Source organism: Tupaia chinensis, unplaced genomic scaffold (assembly GCF_000334495.1).
Source record: "Tupaia chinensis unplaced genomic scaffold, TupChi_1.0 Scaffold000045_1, whole genome shotgun sequence".
NCBI lineage: Eukaryota > Metazoa > Chordata > Mammalia > Scandentia > Tupaiidae > Tupaia > Tupaia belangeri.
Window position 1 is genome coordinate 10,742,054 of NW_006159501.1, and position 8,755 is coordinate 10,750,808.

The following is an 8,755-nucleotide window of genomic DNA, read 5'->3' on the forward strand; positions in this document are numbered from 1 at the left end:
TTAATTTTTGTGTAAGAAAAAAAAAAAAAAAAAAAAGGAGAGCGAGCGAGGGAGCGGGAGAGAGATGCACAGGCCTACTGCGAGTGCAACAATAAGAGAAACAGTTTATAATTATCTCTTTGTCTGTTCCTCATCTAGATGGAAATGGTGAAACACACAGGCTCCCTACCCCCACGCCTCCCCATATAGGTGTCGCTGCTGTACGCAAAGTGAGACTCTTGTGAATCACAGAGCTGGTGTGGTGACAACCCAGAAGCCACTAGGAAGCAAGTGGCTTGATATGGTAAAAACGGGAGGGGAGAGAGAGATATCAAGGCTCATTTTTCAATTAATTAATTAAAGTCAGTGGCCTTGATATTAGGAGCACTGTTCTCAGGGACTTTGGGCCAGTGCTGGAACTCAGTGGAAGGTGGTCAGCGGAGGACAGGTGCTGACCACCCTGCTCCAAAGACATGAAGACTGTCACATGCACCTGCCTCAAGCACTCCTCGTGACTCGTCCTGCTTTCCCAGCGTGAGCTCTAGGTGAAGTCTCTCTATGAGCCCTTGTTCTTGCAGTCATCCAGCAGAGGAAATAAGGAATGATTGTGTCTATTATCTCTAAGCACTGACTCCCCAGGATACATATTTGTCAGGCCTGGATGGCTGCCAGGGTCAAGCCCATTTTGTCTGGGATGTCTGCCCAGTCTGCCCCCAGGAGGAAAGGGGACTCCTTGGAATCCCACAGCCCTTTTGCTTGGAACCACTTGCTGGGCATTGTTGATCTTCACTGCCTCCTGGGCAGGTGGGGCACAGCGAAGCAGGAGGCAAGGCTGGGGCTGAGTCTCGACCCTGACCCTGCAATATGCCCTCAGGAGACTTGTTTAGTCTCTTTGAGTCTTCATTCCCTGTATCTCTAATACGGGCATAGAAATAGCCATGAGATTTGGCAAGGATTGACTGATGCAGAAATGTAAAGCACCCAGCACAGCACTTGGCACATAGCTGGGGACATAGATGTATTTTAATCCCCCCAATGTCTTTGTCTCTTATTCTTAACATAATAGGCTGCAAAGTAGAACAGAGAGGGGCAGGGAGTTAAGACGCAGCGGATGTAACTCCCAGTTCCTGCATTTTCTAGATATCTAGCTTTGTTGGGTTACCTTAGTTTTTGGACCTTAGTTTTCTAATCTGCACAATGGAGCCGATATTCTACCTCACTTTTCCTTATGGGGCAAAATGAGACGTTAGATGTCAAAGTATCCCATATTCTGCAAAGCAGGGATTAATGGGGCAAAGGGAGTTGATTGGATGTTGGTGTCATCCTGCATCTAAAGAGTAGCGAGTTCTTTTTCTTTCACAGCGCCTAGCTGAGGTCTGGGGTCCTTTTTTTCCGATCGGTCATCATGATCACCCACACGTAATCATAAGCATTAGGTAGACTTTGGGACCAGCAGGTGGCTTCGCGGCTTGGACTCCCACATGATTGACTGTGGTTTGAATCTTGAACTCATCAACTTAAAAATCATGTGTGCCTGTGTGCCCAAAATCCCCAGAGGAGAATGGAGAAGAGATTGCAGTATGGCCATCCTCTTTGGGGGATAATTTCTTACTTTTCCTCTCTCTGTTTCTATCATGCTGGCAAGCACATACACTCTCTGGGAGTAAAATAAAACAAACTAAAAAAAAGATCTAGTCAGGTGCTAAGGGAGTCCTAGGGGTGAAGTAAGTGATGATAGAAAGAAAAAAAAAAGAAAAAGATTCAGAATCTGATATATACCAAAGACCTGTAATACTGCATGAAGGCAGCTAATAGAACAAAACCTCCAAACCCAACTGGAGAAATCTAATATCACTTCCTCATTTAATCAGTTGTAGAGAAAAAAAGAAACAATGTGTTATTACACAATGATAATCCAAACAGAGAAAATGAAGGCTTATTTTACTAGCAGGTCTAAGTATCTTAACTGCCATTTACCGTTTTGAGAAGGTTTTATATTCAACAGTCATGAATGTTGAACTAGCTTCTTTGTCATAACCAGAGCCATCCCTGTGGAATTCCACTGAGAAGGTCTAGAGACACCAGGGTTCTCTCTATCAACCCCAACAAGAATAACATCATGTGATTTCTATCACTTATATCATCCAGGAAATGGACCAACACCATATATCCCTAATCTGAGAGGCAGCCGGTGCTAAAAAGGCCAGCTATGGTGCCCCATCACTCATTTCAGAATTTGAACCAGGAATACTGAAGTATCTAAAGCAAAGAATCAAGCAATGGGATGTAAGTCCTGTTTCCTGAGCTCCAGTCCTGTATTCTTACCTCTGGATGTTTTAGCCTCAACCATAGCATTTCCAAAACCGGTATCATCATCTCTTCCAGATCTTCCTCTCTTGATCTGCTAGATTATCTTCAGTTCCAGTCACCTCCTACCTCATCAGGTGTCTCCCCTATATTTATCAGATGTCAAGTCCTAGTTCAGAACACAGTTTGGGAGGATGTTCAAGTACATCCATGTTTAAGTTGACCTGCTCGCTTCCACTTCCCTAGACCAGCCACTCAGATGGAGGTCACAAATGGGGAGCAGAGCTGCTGCTATACTGTCCAGAGGCACCAACACTGATGGGTTCACAAGCTTAAGAGGTGTTGAGCTCGCCTGCTGTGTGGCCAGTGCTCTTTCCTCTACACTGACTGAGGATGACAAGGTGACCCTGGACGATAATGAACTTCATAAATTTTCAACTCTAGATGAAAGACAGACACTGTCTCTAAAATTTGCAATCAGTTTTATATTTCCTACCAGGTGGAGGACTATATTTACCTTTGATGCAGACTGGTCCTTTGTTCTGGGAAAACTATGCAAAGGACCCTTAGGTACTTAAATCTAGATCAAAGACCCTCTTCTGGAATGGATTTAAACAGTTGTGAATAGCACTTTGGAAGGGTCTCTTGACAGGAGACAGAACTACATTTCTCTGGCTCATCATCTCCTTAAAAGAACACTTCTTTCCTAAGTTTAAGTTAAGATGAACATTTGATTGAAAGTCATTGCTAGTTTTAGAGGAGATTATATGTTGTGTGTGTGTGTGTGTGTGTGTGTGCGCATGTGCATGTGTGCATATGTATATGTATGGTCATGTTCAGATACTTATTCTTGAAAAATCAGAAATAGTGAACCCCAAATCTTGATTAAAATATATCAATACCTTAAGAGAACAACCTGGAAGAGAGACTAGCCATGGAAGGGCAGCACACTACCTAGATTCTGGGAGACATTATAGTGCTTGTGCTATTTCCTGGTCTTTCAGGGTTTACTTGAGGGTAAGTGGTCCACCCCCACCCCACCTATTCTTCATGCTAGTGTTTTCTGGCTTGCATTTGGCCAATCTGATTCTCAGAGTGTGCTCATGTTGTTTATATTGGACAAAAATCATTCTAAATTGAGATGCTCAGGCGTGGCCATGGAACCTAATCTGTGCAAAGCCGAATTTACTTTCCTTCCAATAATGTATCCTAAGAACAAATTGTCTTTCTTGGGTACCTTATTTTTTTCTTAAGAGATTTTTGCTGTAGGGCGCATGCACTTGCCAGAGAGACACAAAGACAGTAAACAAGAAATCACCTTCCCTAGGGGGATGGCCACTCCACAATCCTTCATTCTCCTCTTGGGATTTTGGGCATGCACGCACACACAGCTGGCATGAGTTTTAAGCTGCCAGGTCCTGGACTCACACTATGGCCAAATATATAGAAGTCCAGCAACGTAACCATTATACCACCTGTCGGTCCCTTGGGTACCACCACATTTTAACATTGACCCATATCTTCACATTTCAGAGCTTAAGTTACTTTCTTAGAATCAAGTATAAAACCTGATTCATACTCTCCCCATATTAAACTTAACTTTTTAGATTTATTTCTATCTGTTTTGATCTTTTTGTGACCCAGAGCAGGGTTTGAGGACACAGCTCTGTCATTAAACAGCTTTATCTAGGTTGGCATTGATCTATTAATCCACCTCTGGGGCAGTACCCTTCATCCAATAATAAATCCTTCTGAGTTTTCCATCACCCAGATGGATTGCCTGTATTTAGACCAAAATATCACTAGATATCTTACAAAAAATCCTTTGTTGAAATTAAGATCCATCCTTTTTCCTGATCTACCTGTCTAATACTCTAACAAAATTAGAAACATGGTAATCATTACATATGTGTGTGCAGCACAGCCTCAGAGTCTACTCTGCTATGCCTACTTTATTAAGTCTATGTACACATGTGAACCTACCTGTAATTCACAGAACTCCATAAATATAGGACTGATAACTACCCACCTCTTTCCCATTTTACATGTGAGAAATTTGAAAATGATGTCGACCAGTTTTGACGAGAATCAGAACCATCAGTCTCATGCACAGTCCACCTCAGGGTCCACTGTATCATGAGTTTCCCTTCGATGCACACAATTGGTATTGGACCTTTTGCTGAAACTACAGCACGTTCCACAACATGTGGGCCAGTCATCTTGGCTTTTTCTAAATAGTCCCACTAAAACACCCTAAATCATGTGTACCAGTACTAGGAGGGGACCCCAGATTGTTTTTGCTCAGTCTGCCCTACTCTTCAGAATTCGCCACTTTGTGCAACTCACCAGGGAGAAATAAAACTCCTCTAGACTTAAGTTAACAATGGAAGGAGTCCCTGTTTCCATGAGCCTGCCCATCTCATAAGTCCAGCAGGTTGGCTGTGCCTTCTTATGACAACAGACAGGACAGTCGTCTCTTCTATCTTCTTCTGTAGTATTTCTTTCCTTAGTACATGCCTTGAATGTCTTTTTATTTTTCATATACTTGAAAAATTGATTTTATTTCTCTTCTTCAGACAATGCAGTACTTCCCCAAATTACTTAACAAACCCACCAGTGACCTAGTTCTCAAACCATCTCATAGTTCTCTCCCCATCTTGCAATGTGTTTCAGTTTTTCAACATCTTAAAAAGCACCAACCATAATTACACAGAATGCTCCAGATGTGGTTTCACTGACACGAAATTATTTTGTCTTTTGTTCTGAATTATGTTGTTTCCTAATGGTGTTTACTGCTTCTTCTGCAACAGTTACTTCACACTTGTGATACTTCTGATCTTGAAATCCCTGAGGCCAGGGGCCTTTTTTATTTTCCTACATTGAGTTAACAACTCTGGCATTCCCTGGTCTTTTCCCCCAATTACTATTAATTGCTTCAGCTGAAATGTTGAATTTCATGCTGTTCTTGTTACATTTCATCACTAGTTTTGTCCCACCATTCAATCTATTGAACTCTCTGAACTTCAGCATATTTGATGTTTAATATTTATATGTCTGATTAACATGTCTTTTACATATCAATAAAATTCTAGGTAAAAATACAGAATGAATCCTTCAAGTCATAGTAATGTTCCTGTTATTCATTGTTTCCTTTCACGACTCTTACCTGTCATTACAGCTTTTGATGCTGGATATAAAAGAGAATTCTACCAGTCAGCACTGCTCAACACACCTTGGGAGATACAGAACACAAGAGCTTAGCTCCTCATTGATAAAACAAGTCTAGCACAACCAGAAACAACCTGTAGAGGAAAACTATGTAAGAACTTGCTATAAAGTATCTTCACACATCTATCGGCTGAAAGCTCCAGGAAGGGAATTTTTAGAAAAGTACGTAGAATTTAAAACTGAATTTGCATATGATTATAATACAATGTGTTAAAAGAAAATTAAGCACCAAATGCAAAATACTGTGCTTCAGAGTTAGGAGGACATTTGTAGTTAAATAATGAAAGCTAAAAAATGAAAAAAATATTTGTTGATGATAATATGTATAGGACTGTAGTGCTCCAACTGCATACTCATTTAAAAACTCACCATTTCACAGGTCCTTGTAGAATTTCCACTGTAAGCCAAAAGCTGTGGTAGGATGAAGCAAGGAGTGAAACTCAAAGCTTCCTGCTTTGACTGAGTGTTCGGGACTATACCCAGAGTGATCAGAAGAAAAATGTGTGTTAGAAGAGTGAAAGTAAAGAAGGGAAATGTAAGTCAGGGAAAGAAGATAGAAGACATTGGAGTAAGAAGGGGTATTTACCTTTAGATAGGATGCTGACAAACTAGTCAGTGTTCCAGAACCACCTCAACTAAGGTGAGCAGAGATGTTGACCTGTCCTATGGCTGAGAGTAGACCACTGTAGGTATCCGAGCAAGTCAGGGAATCTACACTGCTGACTTGTAGAGTAGCAATGACTGTTCACTGTTTTATGCAACTGAGTTTCTGGAGTTAGCTGTTGCTACTTATTGCAACTGCCCAAAATGTTCTTGCTAAGAGGCTGAAGAAGTAGAGGCTGAGTTATCATATACTTGGGGAAAGGCACCATAGGAAGAGGAGACAGCGAATACTGAGACCCCGAGGTTGTAAGATCCTTATAGAATCTGATGAATAGTGACTGCGCACTGATGGCAGGAAAGGGCGGATAACTCGGAACAGTGGCTGGTTGGTGGGTGCAGGTAGGGCTAGTGTTAAAGGCCATTAAAACACTTGGTCTTTCATTCCAAGTGAGAAGTGGAGGCATTGGTTTTTGGAGAAGAGCAGGATGAAGTTAATTAAACTTTACTAAATTTGTTCCACTTGTGGAGTGAGGAAGAGAAGACACAAGAAGACCATTTGGGGTAGGGTGCATCAACTAATTATTGCTGCATAAGAAACCACCCAGAAACTCAGTGGCCTGGGAAAATAAGCACTCACTGTTGCTCTACAAAACCAGCAGTGTAGTCTTCCTTGTTTGCTGAAGCTAGTTCACAAAGGAGTCTACTGTCAGCTCTAGGTCATGTGGGGCCCCTCTGCTGACCTCAGTGGGGGTAATTCTCATATTTTGCTTGTTAGTCACAGGTTTATCTAGAATGGCCTCAGTTGAGACAGCTGTGTCTCCAGCAGACTACCTTGGGTTCACACACATGCAATTGCAGTCTCAAAAAAAAAAAAAAAAAAAAAAAAAAAAAAAAAAAAAAAAAAAAAAAGTGAAATGAAGCTTATGTACAGAATTTAACCCACATAGAGAAAGTTGCAAGTTTATTTCAGTCAAGTGTAGTGAGTAAATTTTATCTTTGTTACAACAAATCCCAAAACACATTGCAAAGTTCATGGATACAGGAAGTGTTGCAGGCTGGCCACTCTTGTCCTCCTTCTAACCCTGAAACCACCCTCGCCATGTTTAGTTGAGAGGTGGGAGTGGTCTTGATGACAGTGGTGTCAATGGAAGAGAAAAATCTCATGAAACTCTGAGTGAAGTATGAAGGTAAAGGGTTCAGATGGAAGAATGGGTGTGACAGGGAGAGGACTCCAGGATGACTTCCTAGCTTTTGGCCTAGACAATTGGAAACAAAGTTGCTATTTCCTGAGAGGGGAGATGGCAGGGAAAAGGAACAGTTGGAAAGGGCTCTTGGGAGCTCAGCTTTGTGTCTGTTACATTTGAGAGACTTACTATGTTATGTCCAAGAAGAATTTCCAGTAAGAAACATACCATATGAGTACGGACTTCAGGTGGGGAGGATTCTGGTTTGTTGTTACAGGTTCAGGAAGTTTTGCATAAGGATAGCATCTAATGCCTCGATACTTCAGGTGACTACCAATGCAAGGGATGTTCAGAAGAGAGCCCCGTGTTTGTCTTCTTAATAGGGAATAAGAAGGAGCAATACAGGAGATTAACAATTAGAGATCAGGAACCAGCAGTGGGCAAAATGGTTATATCACTGCACTCCCACATAGTCAGCTGTGGTTCAAGTCCTGGATCTGACAACTTAAAACTCATGCCAGGTGCACATACATGCACGCCCAAGATCCTAAAAGGAGAATGGAGGAGAAGGGGTTGTAGTGTGGCCATTGTCCTGGGAGGAGATTTCTCGATTTCTGTTTCCCTCTCTCTGGCAGGTGCACACTCTTTGGTAAGTGAACATACCCCATAGCAAAAACCTCTTTAAAAAAAAAAAGAAAAAGAGAGAGAGAGAGAGAGAGAGAAAAGAAAAGAAAGAAAGAAGAAAGAAAGAAGGAAAAGAAGAAAGAAAGGAAGAAAGGAAAAAGAATTAGAGACCAGAAAATGGAGTAGCTAGAGACAGATCAGATAGACAAGGCAAAGAGTTTGAAGAGAACTGGAGACAGAGCTGGAGGAAGAGGAAGACCATCAGCAGCAAAGTGTTTCATTCCTTTGCATCTCTAAGGAGAGATATGGTAGGCAGGAAGAGTGGTACCACGGTGTGTTAAATACAGTAGATGTTCCTTCCATGTTCTCATGGACTAGAACATAGGCATCCATTCAGGCATCTCTGATAGACGTGCCCTAAGCACATTGGTTAGGACTGGGGGACTTTAAGATGCCTCCTAGTGGACCCTGACTGGCAATTTCAAGGAAAGAAAAAGAGAGAGAGAGAGAGAGAGAGAAAAGAAAAGAAAGAAAGAAGAAAGAAAGAAGGAAAAGAAGAAAGAAAGGAAGAAAGGAAAAAGAATTAGAGACCAGAAAATGGAGTAGCTAGAGACAGATCAGATAGACAAGGCAAAGAGTTTGAAGAGAACTGGAGACAGAGCTGGAGGAAGAGGAAGACCATCAGCAGCAAAGTGTTTCATTCCTTTGCATCTCTAAGGAGAGATATGGTAGGCAGGAAGAGTGGTACCACGGTGTGTTAAATACAGTAGATGTTCCTTCCATGTTCTCATGGACTAGAACATAGGCATCCATTCAGGCATCTCTGATAG

The 8,755-nt window shown here is 41.8% G+C and overlaps 1 long non-coding RNA gene across 1 annotated transcript; it reads left to right on the forward strand.

Moving 5' to 3' along the window:
- The first annotated feature begins 149 nt into the window (after window positions 1–149).
- On the forward strand, window positions 150–5,629 carry LOC102502863 (uncharacterized). Its single transcript, XR_333357.1, has 3 exons — window positions 150–283; window positions 2,128–2,265; window positions 5,465–5,629. It is a non-coding gene; the product is annotated as an uncharacterized LOC102502863 (long non-coding RNA).
- The last annotated feature ends 3,126 nt before the right edge of the window (window positions 5,630–8,755 follow it).